At 37.8% G+C, this 26045-nt stretch overlaps 1 protein-coding gene and 1 long non-coding RNA gene across 3 annotated transcripts in view; both read left to right on the forward strand.

Moving 5' to 3' along the window:
• LOC139355625 (CUB and Sushi multiple domains 1) overlaps nt 1–26045 on the forward strand; it is a 2038620-nt gene that overhangs the window by 223172 nt on the left and 1789403 nt on the right. The gene's annotated exons all lie outside the window — the stretch shown is intronic.
• Nucleotides 1–26045, forward strand: part of LOC139355948 (uncharacterized) — a 52707-nt gene that overhangs the window by 22525 nt on the left and 4137 nt on the right. The window contains exon 2 of the long non-coding RNA XR_011607301.1: nt 1–26045. This exon is cut by the window's right edge and continues 4137 nt beyond it. This is a non-coding gene — a long non-coding RNA (uncharacterized lncRNA).

Below are 26045 nucleotides of genomic sequence, written 5' to 3' on the forward strand. Positions count from 1 at the left end.
GTAAATGGCGAGGAATCAATAACATCTGTCAAAATTGCTGGAAGACTCAGGACTAGGAAACAAGGGAAGAGGAAGTCATCTCTCAGCCACCTCCCCGTCCCGTAGGAATAATAACTGCTTCTATTTCCGTTTGTTTTATTCCTCTCTTACCATAAGAGGTACCTACACTGTAAACAAGCCCAGTGGCATCAATAAGGAGATGGACACTCCTGGGCAGTTGGGTGCTCCAGTGCCTCCAGTAAATAAGTGTTTGGGAACACCAACACCTTTCCCTCCCACATGTGATTGACTGTACTTTGCAGATACCACCCCTTCCATGCAGAGAAGAGCAGATAAGCAGAACAAATCAGAAAGAGCTCTGAGCTCGTGCAATTCAAAACATTTTCCACATAAGATCAACCGAATGATTACCACAGAGTTTCATCCCAAATAACTTGGCTAAGCAGCTAAGCACCAAGGCCTGTAAGAGAATCAACAGCAAATAATGCATTTTTGTTTCCCTGATGTCTAACAAAGTTGCTGACACCCAGCAGACTCTATGGAGGGATTTTCTGAATGGAAAGAACAGGAAGATTTGATGGACTTGTCTTCCTCCATGTACTGGCTCATATTATGATCATAGGCGAGTATACGAATGAGTGTGGTGGGTTCTTACCTATGTTCTCTCGGAGGTTAGGGGCTGCCATGAAGGGTGAGCCCACAGAGCAGCAACAATGGGAAGCTCATTCTAACATAAAAGGCATCTTCCCAAAGTCATCCATCAGTGTCTGCTAATTTTTACCACTAGTCTTGTTTTCAAAAACATCTGTTTATAATTTTCTTTCACAGTTATGAGAGAACACATAACTGTTGGATAGAAGGTCCTATGCAAGGGGCTGAAGACATTAAAAACATGGCTAAGTCGAACCATGTATCTGATGAACATAAATGTGAACTGAATACCTACCATGATCCACACTGTGCTACATTGACCCATGCCCTGTAGTATAGAAGATGCAAAACTTAAGCAAATAATTGCTCAAAAGGTAAATAAATCCAAAATCAAGCCTGAGCACAGAAGTGGTGTTTCATCCAGCCTGGGTACCTGTGAATGCCTTCATAAAAAGGTGACTCTGAGTAACTAAATGCAGAATAATGAAAGACGAAGAAGCTTAAAGTAATAGCAGGTCGCAGGTCCTAGGGAGGACTGTGTTGGTGAATGTGGAAAGGGAGAAGAGGCCCCAGAACACACAGGACAGGATGAGGACAGGATGGTGAGATACTAATCCATGTGGGGGTAAGTTGGTCTCAGGCAGGTATACCAGCAGCCTGCTGTGAGGGAGGCAGAGCCCCAGTGAGCTGTGTGCATAATTGGTCAGGATGATGTTTTAATGAGAATAACTGTGCACAGGCACCAGGATAAAAAGAAAGGGATTATGTTTCATAAAGGCAAATGTGATTTTTTTTCACAAGTCTCTGCATTTGAAGATAAATATCTATTTTCTGTCACCGTGATAGCCAACTCTACATTTTTTAAATGGAGTTTAAAAGTTTTATTTCATTTTACCTTGTATCCATTTGGGACTTGATATAGTGTACATCTGCAATTTTATGGCCTTCAGTAAGCTAAGGACTTTTCAGTGTTCATTAACATAGTATGTCCAAACTGCTATTAACCCGTTGGATTGCTTTATCGAAATCCAAATCATTTTTACAGATAAAAAGTTAGGAGGATTCCTATTTTAGACAGCATTTTAAAGCAGTATTTCCTGAAAGGTATTACTGAGTTACATCCATATTACATTTTTCCAAGAAGACAAGAGCTAAGAAATATTTTGTTACAGACTATCCTCTTAACGCTGTCGAAGTATCTCTTTACATATTTTTAATAGGGCCTAATCCTCAAGCCCTGGGGAAAACATCAACATAAGATTATTTAATGTATATTTATATATTTATACATATAAGAAATCATTGTTAACATAATGTCCATCGATGTAACATATGTAGAATCTGACTCTCATTGCGCATATAAACCTTCATAAATCAGGTGTGAAGAAATGCCATAGGATTAGTGGAGGTTCTGTTTACTTGCAAGCCAGAGTTCCGAGTTCATTCCCTCAGGAGCCACCATGGGCTCCATGGGAGTGCCTGAATTATTTATTGTTAATTGATTTTTGTTGCTTTTTCATTCAGTAACCACACAATAAACGCCTAGCTGCATGTTGGACAGAATTTGGGCAGAGAGCATGTTTCTCAAGTATCCTTACAATGAAATGCAGTGAATTTTAGGTCACTGCATAGTTGCCTTTCTGGTTGCCACTCTCTTTTCTTTAAAAGCACTTTAGCCTTCTGTACATATTTGTGATTGAAGGAGAATTCTGTCTCAATGCTTTGGATCATGATCTCCTTCAATCCACAAACCTATTTTCTTCTTGTTTCCTAACAACCTTACACCAGGCCCCCACACCATGCATGCATAGTTGGCTCACTGAATGCAAAGGGTAACTAGCAGGTAAGATAGTCACGATAGGATGTTCTGCTACTCCATACCTCATTCCAGTTGTTGCCAACGCACCGACACATGCTCTGTTACTAGGCAACATAGGATGTTCATGGAAAATGCATCAGGTCTACAGGACCAGTATACAAAGTGTTGTACATTTTATCAAAGCTTTGACTGTAAAATATTATTAATGTAATCACCTTTGAAAAAGTGCCTTTTTTCTAGCTATATTTTCCACATAGTTTCCAAATATTTATGTAAAGATTAAAAAATGTATTAGTTTGGCGTTCATTCAAATATATATTAAATATTTTTTAAAATAGAACATTTTAATAAATGAATTAGCTAAGCTCGATTCTTCAAACCCTCTTTGCATTTAATGATACACGTGTTTGTAAATCAACAGATAAATATTCGATAAGGTAACACAGATTCATCAAATTATTTGGATACATCTGTTTTAGCTTATTATTCATCACATTAGTTTCTGGGCCAAGACTAATCAGCCCAGTTACTAAGCTCTCAGGCGAACTCTATGGTTAACTCCACGTCCCAGCTACCTTTCATCAACCCCACAGGCTTTCTCTATTATGGAAATATCCCAGTGATTTAAACCTGAACTAAAATTCCTCCCCTTGATACCTGCCCAATTGGGCACAATCCAAATTAGCCACTGTTTCCTTTGCCCCAGTACAGCAAGATTGCTTGGGTGTATCTCTTTAGTGAGTTGTTCTCTGCCTTGTATCCATTTTTTTCTCAGCTGCTCAGGAGGTTGATAGCATTGTCCATATTTCAGTCAATCAATTAGTTATTTCCATTGCTCTTTCCCTTCCATTTCCTTCCCGGTAGTACAATTTTAGACGAAATAGGCATCTGCAAACACTTTCTGAACTGAATTGCATTTAATTGAATTATGCTTGGAAACAATACACAGTGAATTATCTTGAAAAATTGTAATCCGCAATCTATTATCTGACAGTCCGAGGATGTGCTTCTTCAGTTTTGTGGAGAACAATGAATTGAAAACGATCCCACTCGCAGAAGGGATTGCTACCCTTGAATTGAGCTGTTGATTAGCTAAACTCTTTGTTTGGCACATATGGAAAGTCGTCATTGTAAGATTCAGGCTAGGTAAGAGCTATGCCATTTTTTTGTGAGCTGGAAGAACACGGTTTCTAAAAAGTAAAAAGAAGTCACGAACCATATTAAATGTACGAACAGAAGAGGGAGACCCAAGATTTGAACCCAGTGGATAAACCCATGCCTTGTATACCCGTCCTTATGCTGTGTCATAGCTCTCTACATAGGTGCGAAAACGCGCGGCTGCTTAATTAAACGTGAAGTAGCCATTCCAGGATATTCAATAAACAGCTCTAGGATTTTAAATAAGAGTGCGCAACATGGAAATTACCTTCAAATAACCATCCTCAGTAAAGTGTTTTTTTAAAACAAATTTTTGTGTTTTGAAAAGTAGGTTAAGAATACCAGAGAGAATCATCTAAATCCAGTAGACAGAAATCTCCTTTCCATTCTTTTAGAAAACAGTAGTTTAAATTGCTATTTTTAGAGAGCAGCTTGGCTGGTTTCCAGTTTGGGCAGAACACTTAATTTGAAAAATTCTATTCCTTGGAATACTAATTGTCTTCTTGACTTAATACTTTTAAGAATACAGAAGATAACGTAAAATTATCTTCGATTTGTTTGAATCCAAACTTGATAAAATTGTAAAAAAGTAATATGCCAGAAAAGTATTAATCTCATGATGGCTCCATTGTGAATTGATACTAATTTCTAGGTTCTAAATTTATACATTTTGCTATACTATGTTTTCAAAAGGATAGTCTCACCTCTACCACTACCATCCTAAAGAGTAGATTTCCCTAATCTCGGTACAATGCTACTGTCTAACTTTTATTATCTCCCTCTATAAAACACATGGTCACTCTCATGATTTCAGCAGTGGGTGCTGCATAGAGAAAGCAAGAATAACAAGAATAATGTGAAATACCATATAAAGTTGATTACTTATGTGGAGATGGAGATTGCATGGATGATGCACACAGAATGCTGTCTCTTGCCAGCGTAATTCATGGGCATCTAGCAGCTGTTGCTTTTAAGATTTAAATGGAGAGCTAGATGTTGATTTTCTTTTTTTTTTTTTTTTTTTTTTTTTTTTTTGAGAGGGAGTCTCACTCTGTCGCCCAGGCTGGGATGCAGTGGCCGGATCTCAGCTCACTGCAAGCTCCGCCTCCCGGGTTTACGCCATTCTCCTGCCTCAGCCTCCCGAGTAGCTGGGACTACAGGTGCCCGCCACCTCGCCCGGCTAGTTATTTTTTGTATTTTTTAGTTGAGATGGGGTTTCACCTTGTTAGCCAGGATGGTCTCGATCTGCTGACCTCGTGATCCGCCCGTCTCGGCCTCCCAAAGTGCTGGGATTACAGGCTTGAGCCACCGCGCCCGGCTAGACGTTGATTTTCTATCAGTGTCTGATATTTTGACATGTCACAAGTGGTGTAAGGAATATAATGTTGTTCAGACTCAGTATAGTGAAGTGCTCAGGGTTATGTCGTGGTGGCTTCATCTTGTATTTTAGTTTGGTTTGTTTCCCTTCAGGAAAATACTTCAAATGGAAATTAAACCATGATCTCTTAGTAATATTCTAGTCTTTCAGATAAGTTAGCATATAGTTAGAAATAACTGCATCTGACTATTGAAATTGTATTCCAGAATCAGTACATTGCATATTTTCTACTTAATAATATACTTAAATCAAAATTTGCTTGAAACTCAAATCATTATATCTTAGTGACCATTTAATCTTTTAAGTATAATTGGTAAAATGAGGTCAAAGAGTGGAGGCGTAAGTTATTCAGAAAATATGCAGCTGGTAAGAGAATAGGTCCATTCTTTCTCTGGTACCCCAACCATAGAAAAATGTTGACACATTATAAGAAGTCATCAATTATTGAAAGATTATGGAGCTCTGATCATATCACTATTATAAATAATGCACCCTTCTTTGTAACCTATATTTTACTCTCAGCACAGACTGAATTAACTGTCTAGAAATCTAGAACAGGAGGGGACCGTGAATGGAATAAGGAATCTTGGTGTGATGATTGGAGTGGAGATCATTCAGGAGGGAATTTCTACAAAGCACATGAAATTCACGAAGGACTCCCTTCCCTTGTCCAAAAGAGTTTTCAGAAAGAAAACACAGAATAACAGTTTTGAATTCAATTCTACCCCCAAATCCTTAAGCTGTTAAGTTGATCATTTACAATTTTTATTTCCTGTATTAACCTCTTCGTATTTGTAATTTGATGCTGAATTTGGTATCTTCTCTGTCCATTCAACAGTTTTTGATACTGGAAGTTACAGATGTACTCTGGAAGTCTTCCTAAGGGTGCAGGGTAAACTCAGTCTGTCTTTGCAGAGGGCTTCTTATCTGTCTCCTTCTCCCACACGCCACCAGATACTGAGAAATACAAGCCAGTCTAGACTTTTAAAATTATAACCCTACCTACAATGCTGCTATGGCAGGGTGTATAAATGAGATGCCTAATAAATATTATTAACTCCAATACATACCAAAGAAAGATCTTTTCTTTGCGTTAGTAAATGGTGTAATTTAGATACATTTTTTGGCCTCATTTCAAAGAGCTCAGAGGAGATTCAGGCTGTGGGAGCGCTGAATTGAGACGGAGGAAGCACAATAGCCCACTCTGGTGATGCATCTGGGCCTTGAATAATGACCTTATTGATAGAGAACCACACAGCTAAAGCAGAGGTGGGGAGGCTGCGTCCTATGCAAATGTGGGACCCATCCCTCAGGCTCGGAGGCATGAATTGGTTCTTCTGTGTTGATGGGACTATGAATTTTTGAAATGTAGGTTACTTTTTTGATGTTTAGGAGACATGTATGCTTACATATGTAAATTTGATATCTGTAATTTAAATTACAGCATGTTTAATTGAGATGCTTGAGAAAAATACATGTTTGATATAGCATGAAAACATAATAGCTCAGAATACAGGTAAAATGGATTTTATTAAATTTATACCAATAGACAGTTTACTGGTATAAATATTAACTTGTTAAATGTTATACCAGTAAACAGCTATTCTTTCTTTCTCCCCAATTACCCATAACCACACGATTACCCCATTAGTTTAGATTTTAAAATAGTTCAAACAGGTACCATACAGATATGATTTTAGCACAGTAATTATAAATATACAAGATATTTTTGTTCTCTTTTGCTAGGTGGTGACGTCTTACCTTTTATATTTATTTCAATTCCATTATTTTATAGGGGAAATTGAGTTTAAAACACCAGCTACTATACTTACATCATTTGAGACTTATTTGGTCTTAATTACTATCCTGAGTCTTAATATGTTAAAAGGTGTAATTGAGTTTTCCAGTTAAATTTGGTGCTTTTCCACTGAGAATCTTTAGATAGATAGATAGATAGATAGATAGATAGATAGATAGATAGATAGATAGTACTATTTTGCTATTTTATTTACTGCCGGGATTATTAACAATATTAAGACAAAAAGATAAAACAAGTTACATGCTCAGTAGTTAAAAATAACTCTGCCCTAATTCATTATTTCAGAATAAACAATTATTACATCATTTGATTCAGCAAAAACACCTAATTATTTTAATAAAAGCAGTTTATATGCTTCTGAATTATAATGATTTCATTTGGGGAATATTAAAGATGAGTGGTTTATGATAAGAGGCAACCATTGAAGCTATGTTAACATAAGGAATTTCAAACTAAGTCAGAGCTGCCCAAGTACATATACAATTTATGATGAAACTACATGTGCAATATTTAGTATTCACACTGGAAATTAGGAAGGAAACAGGTAAAATTTATTTCAGTAACATATTTTATATAATGTAATATATCCCAAGTAACACGATTTCAAGATGTAATTAATGTAAAAATTGAGACTTTTACATTTTGTTGCCATTAATTCTTCAAAATCCCTTGTGCATTTTACGCTGACCATGCTTTTCCATTCTGAAGAACCCACTGTGAATGCTCCAGTCGTCTCCTGTGACCTCCCGGCTACTCTCATAGACACCAACCTCCATCCAGTCCCTCGGATTTCACTTTCATTGTGACTTTTTTTCATTTCCTTTACGAGTAGAAGTCTCTTTTACATATTCACTGAATACATTTACCTGCAGTTTGATTAACAAACACATATTTCTGCTAATAATCACTCTGGGCTCCGAGATGTAACATACTGTGTATTCTGACACCAAACTCTTACTCATAAAAGAAAAATAAAGGAGGTGAGTGTGGAAGCTAATAATGCAAAATTGGTCTGAAATAAGTCAACACATTATAAATAAACTTGAGAAAGATGTGCTCCCATAACTTTTGCTGCACACTTTCTACAAGGCAATGACATGAGTTGTATGTCATAGACATTATGATCACTCTATGGGAATTCCTTCCTAATGCAGAAGATCTTTTTGCGTGTTTGTGTTTGTTTTTGTTTTTGTTTTGTTGTTTTTGGACAGCAGATCTTAATTTATTTCTAAAACTTAGCTGATAAAATACTTTCCCCAAACTTAATCATTACCATTACAAACTACACATTTTATTACAGTAAATTTGAAAAATAAGAACAAAACAGCAGGCAAAATATTACTCATGATACCAGCATACTCAAACAACAATATTTTGCTGTATTTTCTATTACCTTTTTCTATTTTTTTCATAGGTTTAATTATTCTAGAAATGAAAATGTAATTCCTGCTTACCAATAATGTATGCCTAAAGCATATTTAAATTTAAAACCTTTCTATTGATTGGGAAATTAATGGGTTTTAGTTCTCACAGAATTACTCAGTAGCATATTAGGCATTTAGGAAATGCCATGGACTCTTCTAGCCACAAAGGTATCATAAACTAAGCTGAGAATTTTAATCTCACTTGTGCATCAGACATATGTCCTTGGTTCACCTTCATGTTGAGTTCACTAGGAAACCAACACAGAAGCTTATAAGGGTTAGAAGAATTATCTTCACATGCCAAGGACTGGTATGTTTGCATTCCTTTTCAAGTAAATAATACTCTAAAAATAGTGCATATAACGGTAGATAATGATTACATATATTTATTAGAACACACTTTGTGGTTCACTGATGTTGCAGCCTATTACTATTGCAGGAATCCTGTGTGAGCCATTAAGATGCTCAGATCTCACGCCAGTGAGAATGATGATTATTAGAAAGTCTAGAAACGACATGTGCTGGAGAGGTTGCAGAGAAATGGGAACCGTTTTACACTGCTGGTGGGAAAGTAAATTAGTTCGGCCATTGTGGAAGACAGTGTGGTGATTCCTTAAAGTTCTAAAACCAGAAATACCATTTGACCTAGCAATTCCATTATTGGATATATACCCAAAGGAATATAAATCATTCTCTTATAAAGACACATGTATGCATATGTTCATTGCAGCACTATTCACAATAGCAAAGACATGGAATCAACCCAAATGTCCATCAGTGATAAACCGGATAAAGAAACTGGTACATATATACTATGGAATACTATGCAGCCATAAAAAGGAATGAGATCTTGTCTTTTTCAGGAACATGGATAGAGCTGGAAGCCGTTATTGTCAGCAAACTAATGCAGGAACAGAAAGTCAAACACCACATATTCTCACTTTAAGTGGGAGTTGAACAGCAAGAACACATGGACACAGGGAGGGGAACAACACACACTGGGACCTATCACGGGGATGGTTCCGGGAAAAGGAGAGCATTAGGAAAAAAATCCTAATGTATGCTGGGGCTTAATACCTGGGTGATGGATTGATAAGTACAGCAAACCACCATGCCACACATTTACCTGTGTAACAAATCTGCGCATTCTGCACATGTACCCTGGAACTTAATTTTTTTTTTTTTAAAGATGCTTAGATGCCATTGGATAATACCCCCTTGCATGCTGGCCCTGTCTGCTGCCCTTTATTGGTATTGCTGGCTGCTGGGGCTTTCAGACCAAATTCCCTCCGGACTTGTGAAAAAAATACAAAAAACTAGCCGGGCGAGGTGGCGGGCGCCTGTAGTCCCAGCTACTCGGGAGGCTGAGGCAGGAGAATGGTGTAAACCCGGGAAGCGGAGCTTTGCAGTGAGCTGAGATCCGGCCACTGCACTCCAGCCTGGGCCACAGAGCCAGACTCTGTCTTAAAAAAAAAAAAAAAAAAAAAAAAAAAAGAGCTTCCTTGCCTGGGGGCATCCTTCCTGAGGGCAGTCATCATCCAATGACACTGATGGTGAGGTTAAAGAGACCAGAGCCTCTGGCCTCAAATCAAGACAACACTAACAAGAATTATAGCTCCAGGCAGGCTGAGGCCTTTACAAAGATGTCAAAGTTCACCTTATCCCTCAACCCGAATGCATTTCCCTCACTCTTCAACAGATATTGCTCCCAGAGCACATCTTAATAACTTTTGTGTACATCAACTCCATCTCCACATCTATCTCCTGGGGAACTTTATTTAAGACATTCTTACAAAGTCATGTAATACACTTCAATCTGTGCAACAGGCAAACCCTCCACCTTCTGCCACTGAAATCCACCTCATCCCTCATCACTGAATGATGTAGTTAAATTTTGTGTCCTCACCCAAATCTCATCGTGAGTTGTAATCCTCAGCTTTTGAGGGAGAGACCTGGTGGAAGGTGGTTGGATCACGGGGGTGAGTTCTACCATGCTGTTCTCACATGTGAGGGACTTCTCATGAGATGTGGTGGTTTCATTAATGGCAGTTTCCCCTAGGCTTCTTGTTCTCTTTATCTTGCCTGCTTGCCTGTAAGATGTGCCTACTTCTCCTCCTGCCATGATTGTAAGTTTCCTGAGGCCTCCTGGGCCATGTGGAACTGAGTCGATTAAACCTCTTTTTTTTTTTTTTAAATAAATTACCCCATCTTGGTATGGCAGTGTGAAAATGGACTCATACACCGCTGTTTCTGCCTGTCACTACTTCCTTCTAGAAGGTCCTACTGACCAGCACAGTCCAAAGGGGGATCTCTTTCTTCTCCTTCCTTGCTCACATTTCCTTTGTCACCTTTATGCCATTTTGTGTTCTACAGTCTATGGCCTTGCTCATTCTACCAGGATTGGGTGTAACTTGAAAATGCATAGTACGTAGAGGAAAATTCTAAATAACACAAAGAATCAGAACCAGCAAATTATGCATAGCATTCAAAAGGCAAAGTTAGGAAACAGCTGAAATATAAATCTTTCATTATCGTTGATGAGCTTCCTCCTTACCCAAAGAGAGGAACAGCATCAGAGCGAGATAACTCTTGTTATCAGAAGAAAATACAAACACCTCCATGCAGGAAAACACCACCATTTTTGTTGGTCAGTGTTGCCAATTATTTCCTTTGGTTGGTTTCAATGGAAATTTCTCACCTGAGAAAAGTGACACTGAGAGAAGGAAAGAAAATATCCTAAAGGGAGTTTGTGCAGTAAATCCTGTCTCAAGGATAATGTGCTTTCTTTTCTTTTCCTGTTTTGTTTTGTTTCTTTTTTGAGACAAAGTCTCTGTTGCCCAGGGTGGAGTACAGTGGCACAGTATCGGCTCACTTCAACCACTGCCTCCCAGGTTCAAGCGATTCTTCTGCCTCAGCTTCCCTGGTAGTTGGGATTACAGGTGTGTGCCACCATGCCTGGCTAATTTTCTTATTTTTAGTAGAAACAGGGTTTCATCATGTTGGCCAGGCTTGTCTCGAACTCCTGATCTCAAATGATCTGCTTGCCTCAGCCTCCCAAAGTGATGAGATTACAGACATGAGCCACCATGCCCAGCGTAATGTGACTTTTTATACAAAATTATGTGTTTTTCATAAAAGCTGAAGAGAACACATGAATCCAACTTAGTAGAGACATGTCTCCTGTAGGCTATTGCTCAAACTTAGCCTATCTAGAATAGTCTGTGTCACCTACATGATAGGGATGCAAATCCCAGTTCTGCCTCTTGCAGTGTGCCTAGCTGCGGTACTCATTGTCTGTTTGATCTTGAATAAGTCAGTTGACCTTCCTACTCCCCTGCTCATAATCTGTGACTGTTGTATAGATGAACCAGTTTTCGTGGATATTGAATGATCTTAAGGACTGAGTTAGTGCCTAGCTAGCACATAGGAGAAATTCAATACATGATAGCTAGATTATGATTAGTCACATATATCTTTTATTTCCATTGTCATTTTGCAAAGTTTTGAAATGCAGACAATTGCAAATTTTTTTCTCTGAGGAGAAACTGAAGTAAAACACCTAAACTAATATTGATAAATCCAGTCATGTTTATAGAAGTGAAATCTGGTTATTTGCATCTATTCTCAGTACTAATGTGACTTATGTTTGTGTTTGTTCTTTGTCCTACTTATCCTGTATTTCTTCCCATTTCTATTTTAGTTTCTTATCCACAATACATTCCTGCATATTGTGTATGAATAGTCCACTAATAAAATCGGTATTCTATATCTGTACTCTTTTCTCAACAGCTTCCATGTTTGAACAGGTTTCTTTCTTTAAAAATTCATCTTTCAAAGCTGTTTCCAGTAAAAGGATGATTCGGACTGCCAAGTTTGCTTTCAGGTTAAAAAGTGAAGTCCACCCTTTTTCAATCACTGTGTTATACCTGTTCCAAGCTCTTCTATTATCCAATAAACATAGAAAATATAGACCTAAAATGCCCAAGATGACTCCCGGGAAGCTGCTACATTTGTTTCACCTGTTTCCTGTAACTCTAAAAGAAATATGGAGCCATAGGGTGAAAACAAGAAATTGACTCTCTAGCTTCCATTTTTTTTTCTGATCCTCCAGGGCTAAGTTAATCCTGGAGTGAGACACTTAGTGAGCCAAAGTGAAGATACATTTGCAAAAACAAGTCTAGAAAGCATGCTATATTTCAAAAGCATTACACATACCTTGCTGGAGTAGATGAGAATAATACTAAGCATAGAGTTAAAACAAACATTATTTACATTTATAATTTATTTCCTCCCCAAATTAACTTTTAGGGTTTAGGAAACTGAAGTGTCACAATTTCTCACCACTGTTCTTCAACTTGGGTCAGAAAAAGAGCCAAGTGCTACTTTTAAAAATATGGGCCACTACGCCTGAATTGATGACTTAGTGTTTCCAGAAATCTTCAGTACTCAAAATTTTCTCAATTTTATGTGATGACAATGTGGTTTTATACTAGCTCTTATCTATATAACCCAATTCATCATCATGATGCCCAATATTATGCTAGATGTTAAATATATCAAATTTTCAAGAAGTGTGTGTGCAATTATTGAATTTGTAAAGTTTAATTGATACAGAATATGCATACTATATATTGTGAAAAACTTTTTGAAATACATAGAATAAAGGTCTTAGTTTTAAATAGATTGGAGATTTAGCATTTGTATTTATGAACTAAACAATTAACACATGATTTAATTACTCACACATACTAAACAATAAGAATTCATCGTATAGTTTGATTATGTTAATACAATGAAATGAGTGTTGTAGGTAATATTGTGTAGAGTTCACTGGAAAGGAAAAAACTAAAGGCTGAGCAGTCTATTATGAGTGTCTCATGTTGGTCCAGGTTGGCGTGGTTTAATCTAGAAATGATTTAATCTAACAGATAGTGTCATTAAGAATGTGGAGGGAGATTCAAAAAGTAATTAGTATATAACTCTACATACAGAAAACAGAAGCAAGATTCAAAATTGTGTGAAACTTTAACTGCAAATTAATGAAAACTAATAATGCCATTGACAGACGTAATTGGCAGATTCTGGGGGCTAGAGATGATGAAAAGTAACATTCCGTCTGAAAAAATCAACATGACAGTAGAACATACAAAAATTACATCAAATAGAAAATTAGGACAGGTATATAAGACATTTGAGAGCGGGAAACATCAATTATAATGTTAAGTGAAAAATAAATGTCAGTCATATAAACAGTAAATTTATTTAAATAAAAAATAAAGATATTAAACAAATAGTTGAAGTCATCAGAACCAAGTTTTCCAGGAGAAAGCAGCACTTTGAAGGTTATAGGTAATTGCAGTGCAGAAAAGAATATCCCAAAAGGAAAAGTGAACATGATAAGAGTGTGAAGTGCTATAAAGAAAATATTTCCAAGTTGAGGGCAAAGTCATACACATGAGTGTAAACAACAAAGACTCAGGAAATACTGTGTTGACAGGAGATTGTTACAAGAGAATTTTAAAATTTGGCCTGTGACTTTGCTTTGTTTGTTTATTTAAGACAGTCTCTCTCTGTCACCAGGCTGGAGTGCAGTGGCACCTTCTGGGCTCACGGCACCCTCCACCTCCCAGGTTCAAGCAATTCTGCCTCAGCCTCCCAAGTAGCTGGGATCACAGGCACATTGCCACGATGCCCGGCTAATTTTTGGTGTTTTTAGTAGAGACGGGGTTTCACTATGTTGGCCAGGCTGGTCTCAAACTCCTGATCTTGTGATCCACCCACCTTGGCCTCACAAAGTGCTGGGATTACAGGCATGCACCACCACACCCAACCGACTTTTTTTTTTTTTTTTTAAAGTCTTGCTCTGTTGCCCAGGCTGGAGTGCAGTGGTGCAATCTTGGCTCACTGCAATCTCTGTTTCCCGGGTTCAGACGAATCTCCTGCCTCTGCCTCCTGAGTAGCTGGGACTACAGGTGCATGCCATCACACCTGGCTAGATTTTTGTATTTTTAGTATATGGGGTTTCACCATGTTAGCCAGCATGGTCTCGATCTCCTGACATAGTGATCCACCTGCTTCTGCCTCCCCAAGTGCTAGGATTACAGACGTGAGCCACCGCGCCGGGCCTGACTTGGCTTAGAAAAAATGTGCACACTACATAGATGCTAAAATTGGGAGTGCATTTATGCTAAATTTTGAAGTGCAAAAATTGCATGCACTACACAGATGCTAATTTGGGAAATGCACAAATTAGCGACTACTTATTTGTATGTGACCAGTTGGGATATGACAGTACAGATCAATAAATACCTGATGTGGGTGGGATAGCACTGTAACCAGAACACAAGGTTTCAAGTTGAATGTTGGTCAAATTCTACTTTCTCCACCGTGTAACAGTGCAATTTCTGGCAATTGTCTTCTTACTAAACCTGACTTTCTTCTCTGAGATGGGCAAATGGCAGATCCTGACTGTTAGAGTTGTAGAGATGAATGGTGGACTGTACAGGTTTCAGTCCATGCTTGTGCTCAATCAGAAATGTCTATTTTATTGCTACCACCAAAAATAAACGTTTAATTTAACATACGATTCATATTTCTAAATATGGCGAGCAATGCATACATTTTTCCTTTTACGTTATGTCAATGTTAACAGCCTTCAAAGTGAATCTTGAGCTGGGCAGACTATTTTTACTCTTCCTGTATTTGAAGCTGTTCATTTGCTTTTTTAAATTGGAAGCACATAAAGCATCTCCCATGTGCTGGTAACAGATGAACAGGAAAACAACTGCCTGCCACCTTCTAGCTTAGAAGTAAAGGAATCTAGTTCAGTTATCACAGGGCAAAATAGCAACAGGATGAACAAAGTGTGATGGAGTAAAGGAAGACGCAGTGGTGGGGAAGAAAGGGAATGTCCCATATCAGAATGTAAACTGTTTATACTTGAGCTCTGCCTTGAAGGTGGTATTAGCTGTTACAGGAGCGGAAGGTCAGAAGAGACACCAGGGAACCTGAGGAGGCAGCATCAAAATGTCACGCGGAAGAGTGAGGCACCTGATACTGTAAGGATGTCAGGTTCACGGGTGCCAATGAGAAGTGATGGAAGACAGGTGGTTAGCAATCATGCCCAAGACCTGGTACACTGGGCAAAGAGTGTGGGCTTGGATGAAATGAAAAAGAATGGAGGAGAAAATTCATAAGACACAAAGGACTGTGTGCACGTATGTGTGTGTGTGTGTGTGTGTGTGTGTGTGTGTGTGTGTTGCGGTCAGTAGGGAAGAGACAAAAACAGACCTTACAATATCACCACAGAGCAGACAGTGCTAGCCCCTTTTATCCTGGTCATTTAAATGTATTCCAAAATTCCTCATCGTTCGCTGCGGTATATGGCAAACTTTCCTTTGTGATTCAGCCCAGAGAAGCAGAAAAAAACAAATGAACTCATCATGGGGACCTGGACCTTAGTCCTGTCTCCATTGCCTCCTATACGTATGGTCTCAGACAAGTAACTTCACATTTCTAAGCCTTGCTTTTCTTATCCATAAAATGGTTCCAAAAATAGCATCCATCTTTTAAGGATGGTGTGAGGGTTAAATGAGATAAAGTAGTATGTATTTTATTATGCATTGGATAAATATTAACTATCATTATGTACTAAACCATCCATAATTGTATTTTGAAATAATGATTCTCTTTGGCTCTGCTGTGAGCGTCATCACGCCGCTGGAAACTCCTGTAACAGCCCTGGAAAGTGTGGTGCAGGGTCTTTCGGAGAAAAGACAAGGTGATCTGCCCAGTTCCTCAACCTGTTATTTCAGGAACTTTGCCCCCATTGTTCTTTCTTCAGGTACTGATGCCTTCTCTCCTGTTTAGCCTGCAACACTTCACTTTTGTCCTTCCAAGGAGGAAATCCAAGAAGCAACTTCTTCCTTGCCCCGAAGGTAAAACACCCCCATGTAGCGCAATCCCATTTTGCCATCAGAGTTTATCTGCTGGGGAGAAAATATGGCAAATCAGTTTTCCCCTCTCTCTTGCTCCCTTACATTTTTCTAGAATTTCACTCATGCATTTAATTCATTTTGGTTTCACTGTGTATGTCTGGGCACGGAGTTTTAACTGTGAGTTTCAAAGAGGTCTTCACATTTTAGCCCTTATAACCGAAGCTACTAGCAAAGATCTCTCCTTCATTACCCGAGGTAGTACCTAAGGTTTTATGAAACAATCAGTCACAGGTTCAGTCAATACCTATGACCTTACAGAAATCAAGAGCTTTTGTTTCATCTATTGTTCAAGAGAATAAAAAAGGTCACTCACAGAGAAATACATAAGCAATTTCAAGCAAGGTGAAAGAGGGTTATTTTAAATGGTCATAAATGAAATTGTATTGTCAAGGCAAGTGCACAGTTATATATGGAGAGAAAAGAAAGATATGATAGTACTGTTTATGATAATTTTTTTTCTACTTAGAGAAGTAAGGAACTAAAGAGAAACTGTGATATATACATATATATGTATATACACAAGACATGTATATGCATATGTGTATATACATACACATTTCACATATACATATTTAATGTAGATACTAATCAATATTTTGTGTATTTATGCATATATACAATCGTGTATATGTATATATTCTTTGCTCTTTCCCCACTCTCAAATAACATGGGTCTTCTTGACTCTGGAACTGACACTTTACTGAGAAAGTGGGTGATTAATAGGAAACTAAACTGTGCACCAATCCATTGTTTTCAGACATAGAACATGAAACTGAGGACCTCATGTGGACTCGGCATTTACAGGGAGAACTAGCATGCAAATGCAGACATCCTCGATGTCAGACACCAAGCTCCTAACTCCACAGCAGACTGACAGGGAAAACAAAGTTGGTCTGTGTTACAGAGAAAGGGTAGCTGACCATTAAAAATGTTAAAATAATTCACTGAAGGTGATAGTGGTATTTTTCACCCTTGAGGCAGCTATCTATTTATCCTGAATAAACTCTGTTTTTTTATCTGTAGGTGAGATAACCTATTAGGATCATAAAATCTTGGAGTTAAAGGGAGAAAATAACTTCAGAAAGTTATGTAGCTCATGATTCCACAAAATGCAGGACACAGTTTATGCTATTAGGGGAATGAAATAAGGAAATCAAATTAATTTTATAAACATGCTCTCTTTCTTTTTTTTGCTTTTGCTTTTTTGTTTGTTTGTTGTTTGCCCCTGAGACAGAGTCTCACTCTGTCATCCAGGCTGGAGTGCAGTGGCATTATTTGGGCTCACTGCAACCTCTACTTCCTGGGTTCAAGCAATTCTCCTGCCTCAGTCTCCCAAGTAGCTGGGACTACAGGCACGTGCCACCACGCCTGGCTAATTTTTGTACTTTTAGTAGAGATGGGTTTTCGCCATGTTGGCCAGGCTGGTCTTGAATTCCTGACCTCAGGTGATCCTCCCACCTTGGCCTCCCAAAGTGCTGGGATTATAGGCATAAGCCACTGCGCCCAGGCAGACATGCTCTATTTAATGATTCACATGTATATCAAACTTTGCCTGATGTAAAGAACCTCCTGAAAGATATTTGATAATCTTAGCAACCAGCCACTATATAAGGGTCTGGGAATCCAGGTTAAAAACCTTCCCTTGAAGTGTCATTCCAAATATGTCTGTAAGCCCAACATTATGCCAGGCAATGGAGCTATCCAAATTAGTAAGACCTAATACTGCTTCTCTGGGTGTTCACAGTCCCCTCACTGAATCCCAATATCTCATCAGCTATCAATAGACCCTTGGTACTGAAACAAGCATAAAGAAGCAACCAATGAAACATTTTATGCCAATACTACCTTTTTTTTCCCCACCTTGGGAAATCTAATAATTTGGTATTTATTGGCAAAAGTCAAGCTTCTATTGGGAAACCCAATACACAGTTTAATCACAATGGATTTGCAACAAACTGGAATCCCTTAATTTTATTTAGATGTGTATGTCCTTGGTATTCTCTGTCTCATTGCTGGATCACGAATCACTCAGAATCACTTATAAAGTGAAAAAAGATCTGGCCTATGCTGATAAATTTTCAAAATATAAGAAAATCTTAACATTAAAATATAATAATGACTGAAATTATTAAGAGGCCTTGCCCATAAGAGTTTTAGATATTATTTGATCAAAGGTTTTATAAACCATTTAATTGCAACACATTTATCCTAAGGAAATTGAATCTTGATAACCCTAAAATACTTTTAAAAAAGCAACTCTTAATTTTCTGTTCAACACTTTCTAGAGAGGTGAGTAAGGCGGGGCCGGGCGCGGTGGCTCACGCCTGTAATCCCAGCACTTTGGGAGGCTGAGGCGGGTGGATCACCAGGTCAGGAGATCGAGACCATCCTGGCTAACACGGTGAATCCCCGTCTCTACTAAAAATACAAAAAATTAGCTGGGCGTGGTGGCGGGTGCCTGTAGTCCCAGCTACTCAGGAGGCTGAGGCAGGAGAATAGTGTAAACCCGGGAGGCACAGCTTGCAGTGAGCTGAAATCGCGCCACTGTACTCCAGCCTGGGTGAAAGTGCTAGACTGTCTCCAAAAAAAAAAAAAAAAAAATCAAACAATTAAATTATTAAATAGGCACTTGAGCTAACTGTGAAGACCTTGGCTAATTTTCTATTAGTGGCACTTGACAATCTAGAGACAAAACAAGACCCAGGATTTTGAAGTTGGATTTTTCTTATTGCCCTAAATCTACATCCCAACTTTCTATATTACCAGCAAAATGTCTTATGGTTTAAACAATGTGACATACAAGCCCAGACTTACACACTTTAATGCATCTAGATGGTGTATATTATTTGTGAAGTGTGTAATGAAAATTATTACAATGAATTTCTTAAACTGAAATTGCTAACTTAGTAAATTTATAAATTGAAAATTATTAAATTGAAATTATTAAAGTGAAACTTTCGACACTGGTACATTCCAAGAACATATAATTATCCTCTGTACAAGATAGTTTGACATTTTCCTGAATAAACAACCATGGTTTTAGAAGTCTAGAGTAAAATAAAAATAAGCCAAGTGCTAACCACAAGTCATCACTAATGGTTCTTGGAATTCCTTTCTCAAGAAGGGTCTTAACATTATTTCCATGGCCAAGCGCCAATACCTCTAAACACCTTCAGAATATATGAACTGTTTACACTATCAAGGACCACTTAGCAACTATGCTGAACATTTAAATGGCTTTTATGTTTAATGTAAGATATTGTCATACTCTAATGTCAAACTAAAAGTAACCTTGGAATAAATCTGTAGGTAAACTTTATAAAATGTTTGAGCATATTCTCTCTAAAGATAATATTTAACCCTTTAATGAAAAAGTTTTCAGATTTGTTAATATTCTAATCCATATCAATAATAGATTTTCTTTTTTATGATAATCTATGACTCATGACAATATTAGATGTGGCAGTGAAATTAGAAAGCCAAGCGAGCGGAGACTGCATGGGCGAGTGTGTGTGTGCGCACACACACACACACACACACACACACACACACACAGTTTTAGGGTCAGAACTAGTCACCGTGGCAAAGGCAAAATATTAAAGCCAGTAGCTTAGAATTTATTTGAAGAGTTGTAGTGAGTTAAGGAAGCAGAATTACTGCCCAGTGTCTGTAGCAGAGAACCTTGAGAGTAACAGGACCAGAATAACTTTGTTGAATAACTCTCCTGAAGGGGCATATGTTCACAATGGTGATGCTAAGATGCTACTACATACCTATTCAGTAATTAACCAGTAACTAAGTCATATTCTATAAAAATGCATTTTACTTTGAGTATTCTTTTGAATATCTGCAACTCAGGTGTGGGCTGTGCACCCCCTACAAACTTGAATACTAGACTGAAAATTTAAATTCCTTAGACATTCCAGCCAATAAATAATTTAGAATGAAAACACTATGATTTCTCCCCGTGAGTCTTCTCACATTGCTGAACCCAATAATCCTGAGGTCTGTTCTTTGATAAATACACTTTCACAAACAATTACAAAGAAACTAACCAGGAATGGGAACTGACGCAGAGCCAGCCACACTTTACAGAGTTTCATCCTTACTTGCATCATCAATATTATATTGCAGCAGCAAATAAAATGTGACTTCCTTAGCTTCAGATTTAAAAAATATTCAAAGGAACAGAAAGCCGTGCTAAGAAAACGAATTTCCATATGCTCACATTTCCAACTCAGATGATGCACTCTGGCTTCTCTTGTAGAAAGGATGATGATTTGCTTGTATGCTTTCTAAAGATTTTAATCGATTGCTTCAATTGCTTTTCTTCTTGTTTCCATTTAAGAGGAAGGAATTTGAGCATGTTGTTTATGTGCCAAGGTGATGCAGTAAAAACATGTTGTGGGTTTTCTCCATGGGTTGGTAGCATGTCACTGGTCTTAGGAAGGACTTGCATCAGTCATATTTCAACAGAGGGTGGGGGCATGGCTGAGTCCCCTGTTTTTATTTTTACTCCTATGTAGAGCTTGGAAGATGGATAACTTAGTGAAAACAATACATCAGCAGAGCCAATATACAGCGTGGTAAGTAGAAGGCAGAACATATGGTAGATTCTGCAATAAATAGTGTGTTTGTCATTGATTATCCTTTGCTCACAGCAACAACAGATATCCTGGTGTGTTATGACAGAAGAGACCTGAACAGTTAATGAATAGAAACATTTTCAAATGATGCTTTGGCTGGGTTTGGATGTTTTTTTAAGCCTCTATCCCATGCTTTACACAGTATTAGATGTGCTTGGGCCACAGGACATTGGCATCTCATTCATCTGGAGACCAGGACAATGGTAGGTGGAAAAGCCTTGTGTCACAAGGCATGCAAAATCAACAGCTGAGTATAAAGCAGAAGGTTGATAACGATGCTAACTCCAGAATAAAGAGAGAAACACAACATTCAGAGTATTTAGCAGGTGACAATATAGTCACCATAGGCAGATCATAAATTAAGACAAATATCAGTGTAGTGATTCGCTTTGGGCTTTAAAATGTTTCTCTACTTTGGAGGGCATTTTCTCTTTCCTGCTTAAATTTTCTCCAACATAAGTATCACCTTTTAACACGTTATTGTATTGTTCTTATCAATCTTGTTGTCTATCTCCGCATGAAAACCGTATCCTAGAATATTAACTATCATATGGCAAGTTCTTAATATTTATGAAATGAATGAGTAGAGCATGCTCTGTTCACACTAGAAAACAGGGCTTGCTTTCAATGTTTTCAGTACTACTTAGGAAAAGGCATGTCTCAATAAAATGCTGTATTGATTACTGAAGGTAGAAATTCTCCGAGAGACAAAAAAAGCAAGGACTCTTTTCCTCTCCCCTTATAAGTAAAGATTGGCCGAATCTCTTCAACCTCTTAGGAGTAGGAGCTGGAAGCACCTGTCATTCCTGCATCCTGCAGGCAGCTCTACCCCGGAGGATGGTAACCCATTCTGGTGGGGAGGCCCTCCCTACTCAGTGGCTTCTCTGCACTGCCTTCTCACAAGTTCCCTGCTTCAGAAATTATTCCTATTCTTCCCTCTCTTTCATTTGGGATGGCATTTGAATCATCGGCTTCATTACACTGGAGAGTCCCACAATTCTTTTCTAATCTAAGTCAATTATGCTTTTAAAGAATGTTGTTTGCAGAGTATTGTCACATGCCAGGTATCACTATTTTTTCTGAGAGAACCCACACAGTTATCTTTTGATGTTATGATGCCTTCAGAATTACCTCGCTGCTGTAGTGAAGGTTCTACCCATGAGCCCAACCAAGGAGGAGTGTGGATTAGCCCCAGAAGCTCAGAGGATGTGCTCAGCAGCAGATGCATACATGAACTGTATAGTTTGTGCTGCCCAGGTTGGATTTTATAATTATCCAAACCAGCCTGTGATGGACAAAATGTACACTCACTAGAATAGATCACATTACTTCATTCTCACTTGGCCAAGTCCTTCATCTTCACTGAGAATGTAAAGCAGGCCTTTTAAATGCTCTCATCACTGATGATAAAGACACGAATCACTCATTCTTGAAAGAGCCTGACATTGTGGTGAGCAAGTCCACTCCTATTTGCAAGAAGAAAATGCTGCCTTTGCCTTAAAATGAGATTTGCAGGGTGATGAAATGGCTTAACGCTTAAAAGATACAGCCCTTGAACCTCTGCCAAAGTGCCTACAGTTTCTATTCTTAGTGAATTCTTTCAAAAAGGACACCAGGCTCTAATTATGTCACCTAGAGGAAGAGCTACTCTGGCTGGAATATGTTGGCCATACATTTTAGGTGATTCCATGGAAAGGGGGATTTTAGGGTGGAATTGGACAAAGGATTTTGAATGAAAAGGTGAAAAGCCCAAGAAACGGGGCCCAAGGAGGGCTTAATTTAACAGCAGGAGAAGGACAAATGAAGTCATGGGGTTTCTGATGCGAGGGGCTGACAGTACCAAAAATTATCTTAATAAAAACTCGATTTTATAATATTTTACAGTTCAGAAGATTATTTTTTCCTAAACTATATCTTGGTTCTTAGCCTGTACTTCCAAGTGTATGGATGAGATATCAAATGGGGAAATGGTGGCTCAAAAAATTTAGCTGACTTGGTTGCACAGAAGTGGCTGAGCCTGGATCAAGCTCAGAAGACCTTCCACACAGCAGAGTTTGAGATTTCCTTGGCATCTTTCACCCCTCGCTGTACCTAGTATCGCATGCTACGTGTGGTAGGAGTTCAAAAATGCATGTTCCTATATATTTAAATATGTTGGAGAGTGTTACTCCCTTAAAGTATGCTAAAATAATGATAGCCCTCAGTAGCTAAAAATTGTGAAAGCTTAAAATCGGTGTGTGTTCTTTTTCTTTTCTTTCTACTTCTCTCTACTCTCCTTTCCTCCCTTTCTGGCATCTAAGAAATGTCTGCTACATTTCATTAAGTGAATAGATAGATGAACAAACAAAAGCCTGAATGGGTTCTAAAAATGTTAAGATACTCTAAGAAAGAATATATGATATCACAGTGTTAAATAGTGTCTAAGAGCTTTCACTCGATTACTATACATAGTCATTCTTTGAGAACTACATATTTATATTTAATACTTATTGAAGCTTAGGTGCAGTTACTTAATCATTTGTAACTAAATTGTGGAGCATTTCTATCTTTTAGTAATAAAATCAGAGTGTAATCCATTAGGCTGCAATAGTGTTTTAAATTATCTGCCAGAGGAAAAATACAGTTCTCTCTAGGAGCCTAAAATTGCTGAGACAACTGGATATCTGTAACTTTGTATGTATACAAAATTAAGGTTTCATTGATTAGAACTTACCTACATAAGATAAATCTAATTTTAAAAGTATGAATTTGATTTAAACGTATGGATTTTCACATGAAATTCTCAGGCCTTTCTTGAGATTTTATTGACCAAAAACTAGGTTTATATAAAAAAGTATATATTAGTTCAATTTAACACAAGTTTATTATGAAAGGTTGATGTTTGAAACAAGTGTGTGTTTTTAAATGTGTCTGATTTGAAATAGTTGGACTATTTTTTAAACTTTTTATTTGGATTTTTATACGTACTTGAACCATTAGAATTATGGTTAAAAAAATTCAATTCAACTTTAATGTCTGAGACTATTAGGAATACATACTTTCTTATGGGTGTTTTATGTTCTTTTTTACTCCGTGGAAGTTAATGAAGAAATTCTACAAGATTTCAGTGAACAAGAACTCTAGCTTCATATACTAATTAGCATAATTATCATTAAACCATGACCTGAGGAAAGCATTGTGTAAAATAATATCTGACAAGGCCCAGAGACTGGTCATTTTAAAAATTGAGAATAATAATAGTGTTGGAATTGCTCCTATAAAAAGTGGCTTATTTTTTCTTACCAACTAACAATATTAATATTTTGTGTGAATTATAAATCATTGAGCTAGCTACTCTATAGACAGATAATGCATACACTGTTATCACAAAGGAAAACCTATGCTAAATAAACACACTTCCTCACTTAGAGCATTTTGGGACTGTACCACAGGCCCGGGATTGGGAAACTGTGTCCTACATGGGCTAGAACCGAACTGAAAGGTTGGAGAAGAGATGATATGAAACACTGCAATGGAAATAAGTCAGGGGTAGCACAGCACACACGTCAGTAGAACTCAGGAAAGCAAAATGGAAGAAGGGAAGTTATATTAAAAAGGCAAAGTTCAAGCCCCTGAGCTGCGCTTTCCAAGTGGGGACTTGGCTGTGCCCCCCGACCCTGCAGAGGTGGCCCTGTCAGTCCCTGTGTTTGGCCTGGTCTGTAACGCTCTGTAAAGGGAACCCAAAGAAATTGGCATCCCTGAGCACTGCTGTATATTAGATATTGTATTTGCTCCTGCTCACACCTGCCTCACTGAATCATCATCAAAGCCGCTTAAGAAAAACAGGGCTCTGTGTGCCAGCCTGGTGTGGATCTAGGCTCTAGAGCCTGGCTTTTAACACACGCTTGTTTTCGGGTCCGTCATATCATGGTATCACTCTGGGAAGAGAGAAGAGGCTGTGGTTTATAAACTTGTAGCTTTAGTCGGCTTGGCTGGATGTAGGGAGCAGATAGAACTTGAGTGGGAATGGACAGAGAAAAGTGGGCAGCAGGAAGCTTGCTTCTGCCATAAAGTGGTTTTAATATCACCTGAGGGTATCAGAGGCCTCTAAAGTGTAATATGCAAAATTTCAAGATCTGTACCTAAAATTTATAGTTCAGAGAAAATTTCATCTATACATCCAGAAGTGGTTAGAGCAGAAGAAAGCTTTGACTCAAATTAACTAAACTCACAAATGGTTAAGGTATAAATTGGAATGGCAATTTGTAAAATTTGAATAGCATTTGACTATCCAGGGGAATTACCTGATAATCAGGATAGCCACTGTCTGTGGTTAATCACGTTTGACTCCAGCTTGGAAAGAAGAACATGAACTCAAAGCAGGAGAATTATGGTACTTGACATTTCTGTATTTCTGACCGGCCTGTGAGAAGCACTCTACTCTGCTCATTCTTGAGACACATTTTTTGCTTTGAGGATACCACTTCCTGAGTTTCATGATAATTTCCACCCTGTGAACGTTTTTTGTTGGGTGGTTTGGGTTTTGTCCATTTAGTGTTCAGAATTGTAATGGAAATATACTGACCTGGGGATTTTTCTTGTTTAGAATTTGTTTCTTCTTCAAATTTTTCACACATTTTAAAATAGAATACGACTAAAAGAATGGGATCTCCTCTGTTAAAAGTTTGGCTATTTTTCTTGATGTATTTATTTTCAGGTCATATATTGACTTTTAGCAGAGCCAATTTTAATATAATAATTAATGTAATAAAATTCAAACAAAAACACTTAGAAAATAACTGTAATTCTCCAAACGCAGTGAAGCATGTCATTGACAACTGACCATGTTTCTCCTTTAGTTCTAGATAATGCAGTTTTGTTATTTATACATTTTTACAATTTATTTTCAGATTTATTTTAATAGTTCTGATATATCTCTTATAAACAGACCATTATATTAGAATTAGAATTGAAATTTGATACATAAAAATGCTCTACAGAAAAATTTTCTATGATTTATATAATTAGGCTTTTAGCATTTTTGACATGGCATTTAATAGACCATACATTTGGTTTTTGTCTGTCACCTGCCATTTTCATATTTGCATCTTTAATAAGACCAACCTGATTGTCAACACTGAAAATTGCTCCATTTTAACACTACGTGCTTTCAG

This window comes from Macaca nemestrina, chromosome 8 (genome assembly GCF_043159975.1).
Source record: "Macaca nemestrina isolate mMacNem1 chromosome 8, mMacNem.hap1, whole genome shotgun sequence".
In the NCBI taxonomy this organism is placed as follows: domain Eukaryota; kingdom Metazoa; phylum Chordata; class Mammalia; order Primates; family Cercopithecidae; genus Macaca; species Macaca nemestrina.